The sequence below is a fragment of the Scardinius erythrophthalmus genome (assembly GCF_964197995.2).
Source record: "Scardinius erythrophthalmus genome assembly, chromosome: 1".
Taxonomy (NCBI): Eukaryota; Metazoa; Chordata; class Actinopteri; order Cypriniformes; family Leuciscidae; genus Scardinius; species Scardinius erythrophthalmus.
In genome coordinates this window covers 8,773,183-8,792,313 of record NC_138221.1, presented here as the reverse complement: position 1 = coordinate 8,792,313, position 19,131 = coordinate 8,773,183, and the positions used below count along the sequence as shown (strand labels likewise).

The window sequence follows — 19,131 nt, the reverse complement described above, 5'->3', positions numbered from 1 at the left end:
CCATTCATTTTTTAGTTCCAAAATGTTTAAGTCTATCTCAGTTTTAGTAAATAACCATATAGGTATATTACTAATAGGTGTAGGTGAATTAAACCATATATTTTTCACTCTATATTCCTCTGATTTTGTTTTTGTTACCCATCCAAAGCCATTACCTATACTCCCAACATTCTTGAATAAAACTCTTTGCATGATTTTCATGTCCACATCCACTTAAGCGACTCCAATATGTAAGCATGAGCTTATCTCTTCTCAGATCTGAAGGCACTTCTACACTGAAACTCTTCTACTTCTTCTGGTGTTTAATGGCGGCTTGGCAGACCAACATAAATGGTGCATTTCCGCCACCTACTGATCTGGAGTGTGGAGTATACTTGGCTTTGGAAAAAAAAAAAAAAATCTATTTATTATTCCTGTTTTATTTAGATATTTAAATATTAATTCATGAATTCTTGATTGTCTTGACCCATTTCCTAACAATACTTTTATTGAAATTGTATCAACTCCCATCCATCGTAACTCTTGAATTGTTCTGTTGTCTCTCCCTTTCATATGCAGCACTTTCTAAAATAATATGCTGCACTGTTTCTAAATCCTCACAATTATCACAGTTTCCTGTATCATGATTCCCTATTTTATAAAGACTATAATTTAATGCAGTGTGACCAATTCTTAACCTTGTAATAATGACATATTTTTTTCCTATTTCCATATCTTGTCCTCTCATTTCCAACCCGTTCCTGAATTTGATAAAGATGTCTTCCTTTAGAGTCACTATTCCATATCTTTTACTAATTTCAATTGCTATTAATCTCTTGATTTCTGATTTACTTAGTGGTACATTAACTTCTATTTGTGGATGATTTAATGCCTTCTTACATCCACACCCACATGTGCTGGCACCCAGAGGAAGAATACCAAAACCCCTAACTGCCTTGCTCTAAATAAACATGGCAAAACTTCAAATATTAAATCTTGCCGAGATTCAGATTTTCCACCTCATAAGACTAGTGAGAGCAGCCATTGAATCAGTACTGTTAAGTGAACATGCAATTTATTCTATTAGAACGCCTCATATATATGGGCTGATATGATATTAATCACCATTGTAGTTTTAGAAGTGAAATATATATGCAATTTATTCTGTATTAATAGGTGACCTTCATATATAAAGTATGTATGTTACTAACCACATTCATAACCTAGTTAAAAAGAGTGTTTTAATCTCTTTTAATACAGATTTCACAAGATGAGAATATTTGTTTTTTATTTAAATTACCTCATTTAAAAGAAGAGAATTCAAGCTTCATGCCTGTGTGTCTGTATGCCTGTTTGACTGAGTATTCGCTGAGTTACAGTTCATTTTCGGACGCGTTTCAGAATGGACTACACTGACAGAGAGAAGGCAGAACTCGCATCACGTTTATTTTTCTTTATTTGGCAAAAAGCACAACGCTTTGTTTTTATTGTAAGTATACACAAAAATAATACACATTTAACAGAATCGATTGATGTATGAAACTTGCTTGTAATATCAAAGTCCACAGAGCAAAATTAATTTCTTTTGACCTGAACTGAAAAAAGCGAGCCTATCGCGCCGGCGCGATTGTCGACCCCATGGGGTTAACAAGGTAACTTAGATCAGCAGTTTAAGACATTAATTTTGTAAGCACATAACACAAGTAACACTTCTCTTTAAAAATACAAACAAGACTTTATTGATTATTCTAGCACAGACTAAAACTAATATCTAACACAAACACACGCGCACACACAAATTGCAGAAAGGAAGAAAGAGGAAAGAGTGAGTTTAAGAGTAAGATGATGAAATCCCAAGATTCTATGCACTTAATCACGTGGTGTGCTGGCGAATGAATGAAAGTCTTTGTTGAAGCTGGCTTTGCAGAAGAAACGTGGGCCGAAATCTTGTCACAAAACTTAACTTAGAACTGAGACTCACAACGGAAAATAAGAAACTAAGAAAAGAAAGGAAATTGAGATGAGAGTAGTTAGATGGCTTGAATGAAGTTGTTGAACCCGTTCTTCTGATCTTGATTTGGGTTCTTTGTCTCTGCGCTTCTACATGGTTACTGTCTTTCTGTTCTCTTCTCCCTTCGCGCACCTTTTCAACCTTGTTGAAAATTCTTTCACCGAGGGAGCGCGCAAACTTTGTTCGGGTCTAAGATTTTTAAACTCACATGTTTGTCCAGCATCCTAAGAGAACTGACCAATTAAGACACTGGCTTAATTTAGGAGGTGGTGTTCTCTTCATCTCTTATCATAAATCAAGCTTATCTGTGCTCTCCTTACTCTCTAAGCTCTAGCAGAGAGGAAAGAGGCCACAGTTTAGACATTATTACTATTATAAGAATACAGAACATTTCACACAAATTTCACGCAAGCCATCTTTTGAATTAAGAACATACGATCGTAGCGATAGGAAGCACGACACTTTCATTCAAGCATCTAATAGTTACAACAATTACATGAATTATATGGGATCTAAGCATATTAGACATGCACACATATTGAAAAAACAACAGAATTATGTAGTTGCATGATGTTTGATTATAAGTCCATCGACAATTGTTCTGAATGATTTGATCCCAGAGTCAAAGTCTCAGTCTCTTTGGTTTGAAGTGATTTCAACACTGGGTCATTCATAGGTCTCCTTAAGGAGACTGGGGTCTGCTTTGTGTCTGTGTGGAGTCCAGCAGCTTCTCTGCTGTTATCTTGATCGAGCACAGAGCTTTAGCCATCTCTGAACCAATCAGTCTTTGGAACCAATCTAACATTGACACGTTCTTCCTTTAGTTGGGCTCATCTCTTTGAAGCCCGCATGGCCATAAAGTTCTTAGCTGGGGGTTTTCGTTGGTTAGCGTAGACTGGCTGGCGCCTGATTTTATGGCTCTGGATTGGTGATTTAAGTTCTGGAATGTTGAGTCCTGTGTGGAGTTATGTTTGAACAAAACACCTGGAAGCTTCATTTGTGTTTGATTCGCACTCAGTCGTTACACCAGTGTGGATCATCTCATGTGTTTTCAGATGTGATGACTGACTGAATCTCTTGTCACAGTGTGAACACTTGTAAGGATTTTCTCCAGTGTGGATCCTCTCATGTGTTTTCAGATTTGCTGACTGATTGAATATCTTGTCACAGTGTGAACACTTGTAAGGTTTTTCTCCAGTGTGAATTCTCTGGTGCTGTTTTAAACTGCCCGCTGTAGTAAAAGTCTTCTCACACTCAAAGCACATGTACTCTCTCGCACCAGTGTGAGTTTTCTCATGTCTATGTAAATATTGCAGCAGTGAAAAACTCTTTCCACACACAGAACATGAATGCGGCTTCTCCTTCGTATGAACTGTCAGGTGTGTCTTCAGGTTTGATGCACAGACAAATGTTTTGCCGCATTGATCACATGAGAACGGCTTCTCTCCGGTGTGGATCCTCATGTGTTCTTTAAGGTGTGAAGATCGACTGAAATCTTTCCCACATTTATCACACTTAAACTGTTTCTCTCCAGTGTGAACTCTCATGTGTATATTCAGTGTACTTTTAACAGCAAAACTCTGTCCACACTGATCACACGTGTACAGTTTCCCTCCAGTGTGGATCCTCTCATGTGTTTTCAGATTTGCTGGCTGACTGAATCTCTTGTCACAGTGTGAACACTTGTAAAGTTTGTTCCAGTGTGAATTCTCTGGTGCAGTTTTAAACCATTTGCTGTAGTAAAAGTCTTCTCACACTCAAAGCACTCTTGTACTCTCTCACACCAGTGTGAATGTAGAATGTACTCTCTCACACCAGTGTGTGTTTTCTCGTGTCTATGTAAAGTTTGACGCTGTGAAAAACTCTTTCCACACACAGAACATGAATGTGGCTTCTCCTTCGTATGAACTGTCAAGTGTTTCACAAATAAATGTTTTCCCGCACTGATCACATGTGAACGGCTTCTCTCCGGTGTGGATCATCATGTGTAATTTAAGGGATGATGATCGACTGAAATCTTTCCCACATTTATCACACTTAAACGGTTTCTCTCCAGTGTGAACTCTCATGTGTAGCTTCAGTGTACTTTTAACAGCAAATCTCTTTCCACACTGATCACATGAGAACGGCTTCTCTCCGGTGTGGATCCTCATGTGAACATCAAGACCATATTTGCTTGTGAGACTCTTTCCACACTGAGTGCAGGTGAAAGATTTCTTGGCTCTTCTTTTCTTTAAAAATGTCTTTTTAGTCTTTGAACGACTCAAAGGTTTTTCTCCAGGTTGGACATGATGTTTCTCCTTCACTTCACTCAGTTCTTCACTCTCCTCGCTCTCTTCCATCGGGTCTGACATGAAATAAAAATGTATTAAATAAAATTCAGTACATCAAAATAATACACTGAAAGAAATATAAATTGGACATGAAAGTGAGCCCTAAAGTAATAGTAGAAAGTAGACAACTGTTTTAAATATTATGATAATTTGCTGCCTTTTTATAAATTGATTATTTATCAGTTAAAATAGTATGTTGATAATCAATATAAAAATTTCTCAAACCTCCCTTTACTGACCATTTGTTGAAGAAAAACCAAGAACATTCTGTACCGTTTCATAGTTAAACTGTTTACCTAAATGTGATGAAGTGCTTGAATGTTTCTAACATGAATGTTCCTCAGCATCATGAATGAATGAAGAATAAACACCAACCTCTTTGTTCTTCAGGATCTTCAGTGTGTTTTATTCTGCAGGGTTCTGGATCACTCATGTTCTCTCTGTCCTCTTTAATAAACTCAGTCTTTGCAGATTTCAGCTCTTCCTGATGCTCTGATGCTCGTCTTCACTTGTAGCTGATGGGAATTTACAGCATTTATTGGAGAATTGATGTGTGAGGAGCTTCACTGACCATGTGACTGATGTGGGAGGAGCTTCACTGACCATGTGACTGATGTGGGAGGAGCTTCGTTGATGATGCAATTGGTGTGGGAGGAGCTTCACTGATCTGCCCAAAATCAAAAATATATCAGTTACTGAGTTTGTTTTTATACTAACTGACACTTGAAAATTTCCTTGAACGAGGGACATTTTTCTTCCAATTATTTTTAAAACATTATCGAATCTGAATCCAGGGACAAATCCCATTGTAGCCATATTTTGACACCAACTTTGAGATTGATATTTATTTTACTAAAAACGTTTTGAATTATTAATGGCCGTTCACACCTTTTCTTCCACTGACTTCCATTCATGCGCATGTGAAAGTGGGACACCAGAAACACAAGCTCAAGTGAAGAACCCTGTGAGAAATAATCCATTCATTATTTGTATTGCTAATCCTAACATTATTCTGTTTCTTCATTAAAATACAGGGATCTAGAAATAAATAAAATAATATAACTAATTTAAATTCTTCCCAATATGAATAATGGTAAGAAAAACAGTTCAAATCATAAACACAGAAATAAATGTACATATAGTCAGGGCTGTAGTACTCGAGTCCGGTCTTGGACTCGAGACCGCTTTTCTATGGTCTCGGACTTGTCTCGGACTCGCTGGTATTCGGACTCGGACTTGTCTCGGTCTCGGCCACTGGTCTTGCCAAATATGGCTTTTGGTCTCGACCGAGTCCAGGTGTCTTTATTATATTCCCAATAATCACACATACGTCGCCGCGATATTAAAACAAAATATTATTGGAGGGAAAGTGAAACACTGGCCACCTAATAACTATGGGCATTTCGGCTCTTTTTCGTGAGCCGGCTCGTTTCACTCAGCTCACTGAAAAGAGCCGGCTCTTTTGACTCACAAACGGCTCTTTAAAAAATAAATGTTTAAATAAACTCGCTGAAAGTCCACCGCTAGTGCAACGTGAATATTCACATTTTTAATTGTCCATAACAACCGAAAACTAGCCTGCTTGCCTTGCACATCTAAATAATGGGCAAAGTTTTCCGACTTTTTTTCTTACATTTCTTTCTTTGCCTCCATGAGTGGTAGGCTCCAATGACTGGCTGTTTTAAAATGTAGCTAATATCGAAACAAAATAACCCAGCTCATAACTTGCAGGTTTGCTTAGTGGCAAACTTTTTTCATTTGATTGCTTCAGCCGCCACCCGCCCGAATTTAAAGGTCCCGTTCTATGCCCCTTTTCACAAGATGTAAAATAAGTCTCTGATGTTCCCAGAGTGTGTATGTGAAGTTTGAGCTCAAAATACCCAACAGATCATTTTTTACAGCATGTTGAAATTGACATTTTTTGGGGCTCATAAAAACGAGCTGTTTCAGTGTGTGCCCTTTATATGCAAATGAGCTGCTGCTGGACGACCCAGGGGGCGGAGCTTCATGAGCTCGAGCTCAGTCTCTCAGGACAATTTCATCTCACGGAAAGATGATAATATCAGAGACTCTCAGTAACGGTGTTCATTTCGAGTCGGACAATAATGCCTACAGAGTCAGAGTGCGTATAGAGATGAAACAGGTATGGTTTAGTAGTTTAATTATGGTTATTATAACGTATTTGTCATCTGCTTGTATGTATCCATTATTTATTAACAGCCTACAAGTCTGCTGTTTCAGACCAGGTCCGAATGATGATCAAACATGTACTGATGAGTTTAATAAAGTTTATTGTACATCACACAAAAGATGAAGCGTCAGAAAATCACCGTAAGAGCTCAGTAAACACAGTAGCCTAAGTTATAAGAAGTGCGCAAGTAGCCGGTAGAGTTGAGGGAGCATTCCTGTGGGCGGAGGTTAGTCTAAACACGGTTCTAGTGACGTCATTAAAGCAGGAAGTAGAGGGGTGTAGTCCAAACGAGCCGTTCACTGTAGTTGACTTCTGTTAAATAAAATATCTCGCTTGGCATTGAACTTTGAGCTTTATAATTTTACAGATATTATTTATACTCTAACAACAACATTACACACTAACTAAACTTTGAAACATGGAATCGCATGCAACGGGACCTTTAACCCTCAGAGGTCGGAGATCACGCCGGCGTGATCTGCTCGCTTTTTTCCTTAGGAGTTGAATTGAGACCCGAAATACTCTTTTGACTTTGATTTTACAAAACAAGTTTCATACATCAATCGATTCTGTTAAATGTGTATTATTTTTGTGTATACTCACAATAAAAACAAAGTGTTGTGCTTTTTGCCAAATAAAGAAAAATAAACATGAGGCGAGTTCTGCCTTCTCTCTGTCAGTGTAGTCCATTCTGAAACGCGTCCGAAAATGAACAATAACTCAGCGAATACTCAGTCAATCAGGCATACAGACCCACAGGCATGAAGCTTGAATTCTATTCTTTTAAATGAAGTAATTTATATAAAAAACAAATATTCTCATCTTGTGAAATCTGTATTAAAAGAGAGCGATTCCAGTCGAGCTCATTACAGCTGATTCAGATGTAATGTGACTCCGCCCACCGAGAGCGTGCGCTATTCAAACGCAAATGGCTGAGGCAATCCGCGCAATCCTGTGAACGCCCCCATATCAGCTCGAGGAAACACACAAGTTTATTCAGATCATTACTTGTTTACACCGTCAGCGCTGTGAGGAATAATAATAATGGAAAATGTCCCTCAGAAGTGCGGGTATATATCGAGGAGTGAGCTGAGGAATACTAGTAAGTTTTTTTCCTTCTCACGAGAATTGGGTTTCTGTTTATGAATGAATGAACGGCAGAGATGCGCGCTGTTTACCACAGTTCGCAAAAGACAGTTTAAATTTAAATCGCGTGTGTGAATGAATTATGATGTTTCAGCAAACTGTATTGCTATACTGAGATGAGTAAAAATCGACTGAAATATGTTGAAATAAAATGTAGGCTATTTATAAGCAACGTATTAAACTACAAATTAACAATATGCCCTAATATTTCATGAAAACAACATTACAGTCAGGCGAAATATGAAAGTAATGAATACATAGATAAAATGTAGGCCTATAATCTTTTTTTTTTTTTTTTTACAAAGAAAGAGTACACTTGAAATATTGTTGAAATTGTAATTATTGTTGTAATTGTAACCTTTTTAATAAAATAGCAAAACATATTTACAAGATAGATGTAAGCAAAATCTTAAATGGTCAATATAAGTCTTCTTCTAAATCAGGGGCGGAGTGGGACCAAAAAATCTACCGGGAAATTTCGTAGACCACCGGCCCTCGGTGGTAAAAAAAAAAAAAAAAAAAAAACCTTTGCTAAAAAATATAGCAGTGAATGAGAGAATATTAAATAGATTTTTTTTGTTCCTCTATAGTTTTTTCACAACTTTCTAAAAGAGTAAACAAATTGCGAGAGATGGATAACGGCAGTCAGAAGAACTCAGAAGAGAGAAATATAAGTCACTTTGTCATCACTCCCACAGACGCAGCATTAGAAACCCTCACAGCAGCATTAACTCGTTTTTTTGTAATTTTATTAAAGGTAATATAATATAAAATAGTGTTAAATGTAAATACATATTTTTTTTAAATTGAAAATATTAAAAAAACTTTCCAGGATTTATGCGGATGATGACCGTTAAAACGTGTCATCATCACCCTGTTGAAAAGGGTCCATGGCATTTTCACGGTGACACGACACCTTGCTCGTTAGCTTCTGCTAGTGTTAACATAATCTGTATACACTTAACATAGCAGCAGCAGCCAAGGGAGGTTACTCGTTTTAAAACTAGGAAATCTGCCACTAGTAGCCTAGATAGTCACTCAATAGTAAACTTTTTATTTGTCTCATATTTACCACTGCTACTTTCAAATTACACAAGCTTTTGGCTGGCTGGCTGCATAGCTGGTGCTAATTCCCATCTGTGCCTAGCTTTGACAACATGTGCTTCAGTTTATTTCACCTGTAGTATCTTTGCTTGTTGATGCCCGGAACATGTCTGTTATTTTGGAGCATTTCACTGCCTCCTCCTCCATAATTTTTTTCCTTTTGAGTCTGACCTTCTCAGCGGCAAATTTTTTTAACGCTTGTGCTGAGGGGTGCTAGATCATTGACGGGGGAGCTGCGCAGTTATACAAATAATAATTGAGCAAAACTTGGCCACTAAATATTTAATATTCAATTATTTTAATGATCACAATTAAAGTTTTAATTTTATTAAATTGAACAAGCGCAACATTTAGCATTCAATCAAATATTCTAAAAGATGTAGGCTATTATTAGCTTACTAATAAGGTTATTTCAACATAATATTTCGTTATTTCAACATTTATGTGCGTGCAACAAGCAAGATGTGCATTTGTAAATCCGGTAACGCGTGCATTGATTTTTAGTAATAAATTAGTGTTTTCTGACAGTGTCGGGTGTCGGCTGCAAAGATGAAGTTGACGATCGCCATAGTGAACGCGCCTAGAGAAATGCATGATTACGTAATCAGAGAGTAGGCAAGCCTTTTTCTTTTCGTTTTGAATTATTTCGTTTAAAGTTATTCAAGCTTTGTGTATTTGATGTGTTTCGCATGTCTGTGTGAGGCATACACTGAGTTTCATTAACTTAGTTCGGATGAGATGCGCTCAGTTAACGTGCAATGCAATTGACCGCGTGGGCGCCTCCATGATTAGGCTATATTGTCTGTTTGTTATATTTGTTTATTATTATTTAAAAAATGATTAAAATTAAGATACAATTTATACAAAACGAAATTCACTTTAATGAAAGGTTTTCTACAAAACAAAACTGAATGAAATGGTCAAAATCATGTCTGTCTGACTCACCCACTCCAAGTCTCTTGATATATAGGCATCATATCTTATTCGTGCTGTTCACTTTCATAAATAAACATAAATGGAAAAGAAATGACATTATAATATTTTAACAAATATGAAACTAAATGCGCTTATTTAATGGCTACAACAGTAGGCCTACAGACTCTCTATTTGTGCAAATTGCTGCACATTCATTTAATTCTGAATTTTGCACAAGTTGAAAGGCGTTTGTTCAAATCAAGTTCACGGATAATTGTGCATGCATTTATTAATCATTATGATACTAAAATCATAAAAATGCTATGTAGCCTAAAAATCAGATGAGCCCAGAATATGAACGCAACGTTTAATTACACGTTAAGCAATTTCCTCCCATAGAAAACCATTAGGCCTAAGAACGCTTAATGTAGGCTAGCTTAATGCAGATTAGAATGCCCCCTTATTATGTCGAAATAACGACTTATTATTTCGAAATAACGAGATATTATGTTGAAATAACGTCTTAATATCTCGAAATAACAAGATAAGTTTTCTTTTTTGCCTTTCCATCATTTAACTCACTCTTACGGACGTTAGACTTCCAAGACGTGACGAGGAAAAAGAGGTGTTCGGCGGCTTTTTACATCAAAGGCCGACCCGATTTTGGGAGGGGCCGCCCACTGATCCCCCTATGTTTTTGAAAATCCTATAGACATGGTTGGACCTGCCGAACGGGTTGAGCACTTTTATATACTGTGTTGAGCAGAGAGGCTGCACAGTTTGACCAGCGAGAAGCGGCCGCACATCAGGCCGCCAGACGGGTGTTGCTAAAATAACTCGCAATGTATAACTATTATCAGACCTGCCCTCCGCGGCCTCAAAACACTACCGGCCCACCGGGAAAAGTCCCGACTCTCCCGATTGCCACTCCACCCCTGTTCTAAATATATCTTTTGTCCTTGCATTGTAGCTCAGTCAGTTTCACACCTGAATGAATGGCTAATTATGCAGAGTCATTATGCAGAGTGGGTGGGACATAGGTGTAAACCACTCCTCGTTCACGCCCCCTCGCATATTGGCTTTCCAAGCAAAACCTGTTTTACATCAATTTAAATCAATGTATGGTTTTATGTGAACGATAAAGCAAGACTATTTTCACATAATTTTGAAGAAAAAACTCTAGGCGAGGACATCCATTAGTCAAAAGTCTTATTGACACATATTTACTATGTGTTTTGTGGCCTTATTTCAGAAATTTTAGTTTTTAGTTTTTTCAATAACCATGCATAAACATTATTCTCTCAAAAATGAAAACATGTACACACACGTGGCTCACATATTATGTTAGCCCTGTTTGTGCTTCATAGAGTGAATTTACACCTTTGCCATTAATATGTTTATAAGCAACTGAAAAAAGCACAAATGTCAGGGCATGTCAGAACATCTCAAGGACCCCAAAAACAGCCCAGACCCCAGAGGGTTAATGTCTCACGTGGCTCATCATAGGTTCAATGTAAAACATTTAGCAGTATCTTTTCCTTTAATAAATCATTGCTATGCATTTAAAATTAGTTTAATATTTGTTGTGTCAATTCATGGTTACAAGTTGTACTGAGCACTCCCAAACTGCAGAGGGCAACCATGCAACCAGAGTTGGTGGAACCAACTTCTAGGAAGTGCTCTTGGGACCTTGGCTGCGTTCCAGTCCAAAAATGTCATGCCCTTCACTTGCTAACTTCCCTTCGTCTCGTTCACTCGGATGTACGTCATTGCGAGTGCCCACTACTGGCGGAAACTGCAATGGGCTGAACTGGAACGTCCTAAGCACTTGATCACTTGGAATCAGCTGTGGAGTTGATTTATTATTTACATTTTTTTCCCTTTAAGAATTTGTTTAATGCAGCATCCAAATGTTTATAGGTGTGTTTGGGTTGTTTTAAATTTAAAAAAAATTATAATTAATATATCATAGAGTTGTCTGTGTGGTGGTGATTAGACGAGATATGCGGTGACGTCACAATCGTGTTGCATTGTGGGACATATAGGTGCCTGAAGTGTACATTTGAAGCAGACTCGCTCCCTCGGTCAAAATCGAGGGAACGAGGGTCTGTCCATATAAACTTCCCTCGTCCACTTCACGAAGTGGAACGCACTTCAAAATGGCGGCAGGGATTCCCCCGAGGGGAAGTGCTTAGGGAAGTTCGCAAGTGCGTGTCTAAAAGTGGACTGGAACGCAGCACATATTTACCTGAGAACCCACAGGGAGTGCATGGCATTGAAATGTTTGGTAAGAGCTCTGTTGGCTCTCTCACCTGTTCCTGAAGAAAGATACTGTGACCACAGCTCCTGATCATCCAAAGACGCAACTGGTAGGATTGAATGTGTTGAGTTCATGCTTCTACAGTTTATGACTTTTTGTATATAGTATATGACTTTTTGTGAATTGTGAGTATATGACTTGGTTGTAACGTGCAATTTAAATTAAATAGTGCAGACTTTATTATGTGAACGTAGAACTTGACAGAAGTAACGTTACTCTAAGCATGTGTATTGTTTAATTATTATACATTTAATTATGGGATCATGTGTATTGTTTAATTATTAACTATTAGAGATCCTAGGTTTAGAGATCTAAATTACTTTTGTAGTAGTCATAGCTGGCTCGTTAATTTTGGTACAACCCTAGTACAAATGAATGGTAATCACCTAATTAGATACAGGTGTGCTATAGGTGCGTGAGTGTGTGTATAAGGAAGCTATTGCGTTGTTGGAGTGCGTTGACTGCTGCAAACTTGGACGCTGTTCTTTCGAGTTGTTCCCTTATGGGGATCTTTGAGCTGAGCCACGCTGTATTTGGGTATGTTACCAGGAAGAAATCAATATTTAATGTGGGGCGAGCTGTTGGCTATATGCATTCTGTTGTTTTTAGTATGCATCCTGGGCTGTTTATCTATCGTGGTCTGACGTTGGAAGGGCTGATTTGTTAATAATCAGGTGGGTAAATGATTTGATTTAATGGGTGGATATCCGCGAAATGATTTGTTTATATCGTGTTCCCCTCTGTTGTAGCTAAAGAGGCCAAGAGCCGGTAATATGTCCGTGTGATGACAGCTGATTGGGACTGTGACCGGGCTTCCCCTTCCTTCCTTCCTGTTTGGTCTTTGCCTTCGTTGTCTTGAATAGACTACTGTCGCTGCGCGTTGCCGCGACGTTCCGTCTTGCCTCAACTCAATTGCGCCTGCTTGACCAGTCCACATCAAGTGAACTTGACATTGGGAGATTGTGAGACCCGAGTATTAATCCGTGTGGCCGTTTGGCCACCTCCGCACTGTTTCAACTGGAAGATTGTGTCTGTGGGGTTTGTATGGTTGTGTGGATGAATGGAAAGTTGATGTGAGTTGTTTGAGTGCGTTTATTTATTGTTGGAAGTGTGTGCGAGCGTGTATATGTACGAGTGTACGAGCGTGAGAAATAGGTATTAATGGTTGTGAGTTTGCGTGATCTTAAAGGCATCCTTTGTGTGTGTGTGTGTGTGTGTTGTTAATGGACAAGGTTTAATGTGATCAGGGACGGATTATGACTTGTAAAGGCCCTGGGGCCAGTTATCTCCAAAGGCCCCCCCAGCCCCCCCCTCAGTTCGATAATAAAATCGTTTTTTGATAAATATAATGCACAATGTTGTTGGTGGAGACAGGGCTGCCAAATCTCACGCATCGTGTTGACACTGTTCTCCGTTTTTTCACGCTATGAAAAATCCCGAAGCAAAGAGGCCACTGACATCAACAGACAACACAAGGCAGGTTACTTTTGATCAGACACTTTTGCCGGGGAAACCGGACAATAGCCTGCTATGTAAACCCCCGAAATCATAAGTGGTTATTTCATTGAGCTCAGGGCCGGATTAAGAATTTCCTGTGCCCTGGGCAACAAGACTCAACGCCCCGGCGTAGTTAGGGGGGTTCGGGGGCATGCTCCCCCTTGAGAAAATTTGAATTTCTCTGATCTACATATGTGCAATTTAGGACTTTTGAAGGCCAAAAAATGATAAGAAATAGGCTAGCTTTAAAACCTTGTCATTAGATTATTTGTCAATACGTGCTCTCTCCTCATCTTCATATTTCTTTTTCTCTCAGTCTTCTTATCCTGGCCTATTTCTTCCCCTCCTAAAGCTGAACTTAGTCTTTTCATTTTTGTCTGTGAACATAGGCTAAACTGATATTTATACGTTTTATGAATCATTTTCTTAGACAAGTTAATTCACTCAAGGATAAGTCAGTATTGCCATTAGGAACCTTCTACAAGCTTTGGAATTTGAAAACGTCTGTTTTTAAATGTTAAAAGTAATTTTAAATAATACACATTATAGACTACGTTTACCGCAGTTGGTGGAATTGGCAGACGTTCCCTTAAGCATTGTGCGCTGTGGAAACGCGTCAAAGCATTCTCGGGTATAATTATGCAGCATTAATGCACAAATGATTTTGAATGAATATTTTCATCATGTCGATATGCAATGGTCACAATGTTAAAACTAATTTTGCTATTGATATCTTTGTTAGACTACCAATCTGACTCATTTAACTTACAATAGAGAGAACAGGACTGGCACGAATCTCTTGCTGGAAACTTTGATTAACAGCTGATATCATCATCATAACCTTAAATGCTAAATTCAATGTGCTCTACCTTAGTATTGTTCTAACTTAGTTATGTTATGTAAGGACATAAGATCAGCAGATCTTATACAGATTCTTAAATTTGTAACTCCACAGGGCCTTCATATTCACATAGGGCCCAACAGTAAGTTCCAGGGAGCCCTCATAGTCCAAGTGCCTTGTTTAAGAGGCCTTGTGTAGGCTATGGGACACATATATTACAGAATTAATAAACATTTGTTTTCATTGTTAATGGGTTTTGTGAACCAAACTGGATTGCGTGGCCTTAAACCCCAGGGCCCCCCCGGGCTTCTGGTAGGCAAGGGCCCCTGGGCACTGGCCCCATAGGCCCGGTCAGTAATCCATCCCTGAATGTGATTTGCATCTGTTATTTTGTTGCTATTTTTGTATTTTGTTGATCAACTTTGTATTTGTATTTTTCTTTTTTTGTTTATTGATTTATTTTTCTGCTTTGTATTTTGTTGATCAACTTGTACTTTTCTTTTCTCGTTTATTGATTTGACATTTTTGATTATTGTTCTTTTTTTCTTGTTTATTGATTTGTGACAATTTGACATTGATTTTGTTAACTTTGTTGGACCGGCTGAGAAGGAGTGCAGACCAATCTAGGTCCAAGTTAATGGGTACCCTTGTTCACTGAGTGATTTGAGTCTTTTGAATTCCCTGTCACTTGAATGCACATGTGCTTGTGGTGAAGTGAGTACATTACTGTACGTTTGAAGTGCTTGTAGTGAAATGGAATTGGGTAGGTTTGTTATTTCTCCTTGCCATCTGACATGTTATCTTTGATTTTTGCTATTTTCCTTTAGTTTTGATTCTGAAGCCACATTAACCCCTGGTGTATTGAAGTGTGTGTGTGTGTGTCAAGCTTTTAGTCTAGTTATTATAATAAAGTATTATTGTTATTTTCTATATTCACGTCTCTGCTGTGTCTTTGTGGGAACGAACCTGTGTGTCCTTATTGGACCATTATTTCCCTGGGTGAAATTCCCAGGGTGGCGTAGTCGGTGTTGTAATTATAATTGAGTCCAGAATAACGAAACTCACCTTTTCGATGCCACACTTTGTTTGGTTTGAGGATTCAGTACCATTTTTGTATTATTACTTTGAGAGTGTTATTGAGATTTATTTGTAACTAATTCATGTTTTGTTTGTGTATCTTAAAGGTTATCAACCTATCCTGTTTCATCCCAAATCTATCAAACCATCTTTAATGAAATAAAAAATCATAAAGTGAACAGATTTGTCCTTTTGGTTCATCAGAGATAAAGCAGTTTTCAAGTTTGGGCAGAGCTGTGGTCAATCAGAAAACACACAAAACTTCAATATTCTATATCTATTAAAATTACAGCTTAATAACATTTAGATTTTTAAATCATTTTAATCAAACACTGGTGAAACAACCACTTATGTCTGTAATGGTGACTTGATAGCTAGGACTGTAACTGTAGCTAGTTGAGTATATGTGACCACTGGTGCATCGGTAAGAATGCAATCCAATGCTCTAATGCTCTTCAACGGATTTATTGACAGCCAGCAGATGATTGTTAGAAACATTGCTAAGCTACGTAATATGCTATCAGTTTCTGATGCAGAAAAGTTAGTTCATGCATTCATGACCTCGAGACTAAATTACTGTAATGCTTTATTAGCTGGTTGTCCTGCGTCCTCAATAAACAAGCTACAGTTAGTCCAAAATGCAGCCGCTAGAGTTCTTACTAGATCAAGAAAATATGATCATATAACACCAATTTTATCATCTCCACATTGGTTACCTATAAAGTCACGTATTAATTACAAGGTATTGCTACTGACTTATAAAGCCCTAAACGGCTTAGCTCCAGTCTATTTAACGGATCTTCTATCGCCCTATAATCCATCGCGCTCTTTAAGATCACTAAATTCGAGGCTTTTGGTCAAACCTAGGATATCCAGATCCACCAAAGGAGGGAGAGCATTTTCACATTTAGCTCCAAAACTCTGGAATAGCCTTCCTGATACTGTTCGTTGCTCAGACTCGCTCTCCCAGTTTAAAACTAGATTAAAGACGCATCTCTTCAGCCAGGCATTCATATAATATTGTTCATCTTTCAGTTAAATCCGGCCTCTACTTCATAAACGCCAGAGGAGAACTGGCCCCCGACTGAGTCTGGGTTCTCCCAAGGTTTTTTTTTTTTCTCCATTAGGTCACCTGATGGAGTTTTTCGGTTCCTTACCACTGTTGCCTTTGGCTTGCTCAGTTGGGGATACTTAATTTAATTAATCAATCAACAATACTATTGATCAGCATTACCAAACGTGGACGTTTTGCACTAGAAACAAACACTGATGTACTATTTTATTTAATACTGTGAAGCTGCTTTGATACAATCTGTATTGTGAAAAGCGCTATATAAATAAAGTTGACTTGACTTGATTGTCTGTCTTCGTGAGTATATAGTATGATGCAATAAGTAAAGCTAGTAAATGGTAGCCTAATTACTACAACTTTCCCTTCAAGTAACTTTAGCTGCTTATATAACCAAATAATATACCAGATAACACACATTAGCTAATAACTATACAATGTCAGGTGAGTCCACACATAAACACACTAGTAGTGTAACACTACACTAGGTATTATAATAATGCTAGCGAACTTTATGCTAACATACTGCATTTCAACTGAGTATCCCAGAATAGACAACACTCATAAAAAACCTAAGGCACCAAAATACACATCCAGTGCTATGCATAAGTTTAGACACCTAGGGCAGGGTATTGTTCAAAAAATTTCGATACCAATACCGATACCTTGATTTCGATACCGGTTCCTGAATGATACTTTTTTCGATACCAATTTTATGAAATCCATTTTAACAAGATTACATAACACATTACCTCAGAAAAACTTTGGTTTTATTTATTATTGTTTGGTTCAAAAATACAGTAAAACTTGTAATATTGTGGAATAGTATTACAATTTAAAATCTTATTTGAATATATTTCAAAATGTAATTTACTCCTGTGTTGTCAAAGCTGAATTTTCAAAATCATTACTTCAGTGTCACATGATCCTTCAGAAACATGAAAACAGTTTTTGGAAACTATGATACGCTGATTCTTTGATGAATAAAAATTTCAAAAGAACAGCATTTATTTGAAAAAACATGTGTAATGTTACAAAATATTTCTAAGGTCATTTTTGATCACTTTAATGCATCCTTACTGAAAAAAAAATTCTGACCAACACATTTTTGAACGGCAGTGTACATTCAGTAGGTCATTATTGCAATATTAACACTGTCAGAGTGATCAACAAGGTATCTCTTCATTTACCAGTCGAAGACGGAGCCACTTTCTGCTCTTATGTTTACTCCGTGCACTGTCAAGGGCTTCGTCATATCTGTTGCGGTACCGGTCTTTGCAGCAATTATTTTACCGCAAATACTGCATCGCGCGCTGTTGGCATCGAGCCTGGAGAAATGTAGCCACACTTTTGATCGACTTTTCCACATCTTTAGGGTAGGTATTGTGAGTGTGTGTGCTCGCGTCTCATTGAGTATGTGCGCGAGTTTGTGTGTGTGTGCTCGCGTCTCATAAGAGAATGTGCGTGGACAGTTTGAGTACACGCGTGTCTCAAATGAGTATGTGCGCGGAGAGTTCCGCGCGTCTCGTGTGTGTAGAGTTTGAGCACTGACGTTGACGAGTTAACCCCTTAGGTATCGAAATCTGGTACCGAAAAACAAGTCATTTTTCGATACTCGATAGTATCGATGCAATTCGGTCGGTACCTAAAAAGTATCGAACTCGGTACCCAGCCCTATAGACACCCATACTAAAGTTGTTGAATAAAAAAAAATCATCTTTTGGAAACTGAACTTAATGCCTTAATTAAAAAAAATAGGAAAAATCCAACCTTTAAGGACACCAATTTTCTTTGTGAATGAATAATGTATCGTAAATAAATAAATGTTCTTCCTTAAAATACAGGGTGCATAAGTTTGGACACCCCTATGTTAAATTCCCATAGAGGCAGGCAGAGTTTTATTTTTTTTATAAGGCCAGTTACTTCATGGATCCAGGATACTATGCATCCTGATAAAGTTCCCTTGGCCTTTGGAATTAAACCATACCTAGAGATTGGCATGGTTTTATTTCAGTTAGCCTAATAGCTGGTTTGATTTGCATTGAGGCCATCCTTAAAAATATTTTGGTTTGCAGTAACAGCAAAAAAAAAAGAAAGAAAGGGTCGGTAGGTAGGTATATATTTTTATATATATAAAAAAAATAATATAAAAAAGTATATTTTTTATATATATAAAAAAAAATTGGGGTCGGAGGGTATGGAAGCTTGTTTCCGCCACAAAATAAAAAAATAAAAGATAATTGCGACTTTTTATCTCACAATTGCGAGTTTACATCTCGCAATTCTGACTTTATTTCTCAGAATTGCGTGAAATAAAGTCAGAATTCTGAGATATAAAGTCAGAATTGCGTGAAATAGTCAGAATTCTGAGATATAAAGTCAGAAGTCTGACTTTTTTTCTCGCAATTGCGACTTTATATCACGCAATTCTGACTTTATATCTCAGAATTCTGACTTTATAACACATAATTGCGAGTTTATATCATGCAATTCTGACTTTATATCTCAGAATTCTGACTTTATATCACGCAATTGGGAGATATAAAGTCAGTTGCATGATATAAAGTCGCAATTGCGTGTTATAAAGTCAGAATTGTGAGATATAAACTATTCTAAGGTAAAAAAAAAAAGTCCATCTTTTCTTAGAA

The 19,131-nt window shown here is 37.7% G+C and overlaps 1 protein-coding gene across 1 annotated transcript in view; it reads right to left on the bottom strand.

Annotated features, from left to right (window-relative positions):
- The window catches only part of LOC308700561 (CD276 antigen homolog), a 1,553,888-nt gene that overhangs the window by 539,651 nt on the left and 995,106 nt on the right, over positions 1-19,131 (bottom strand). The gene's annotated exons all lie outside the window — the stretch shown is intronic.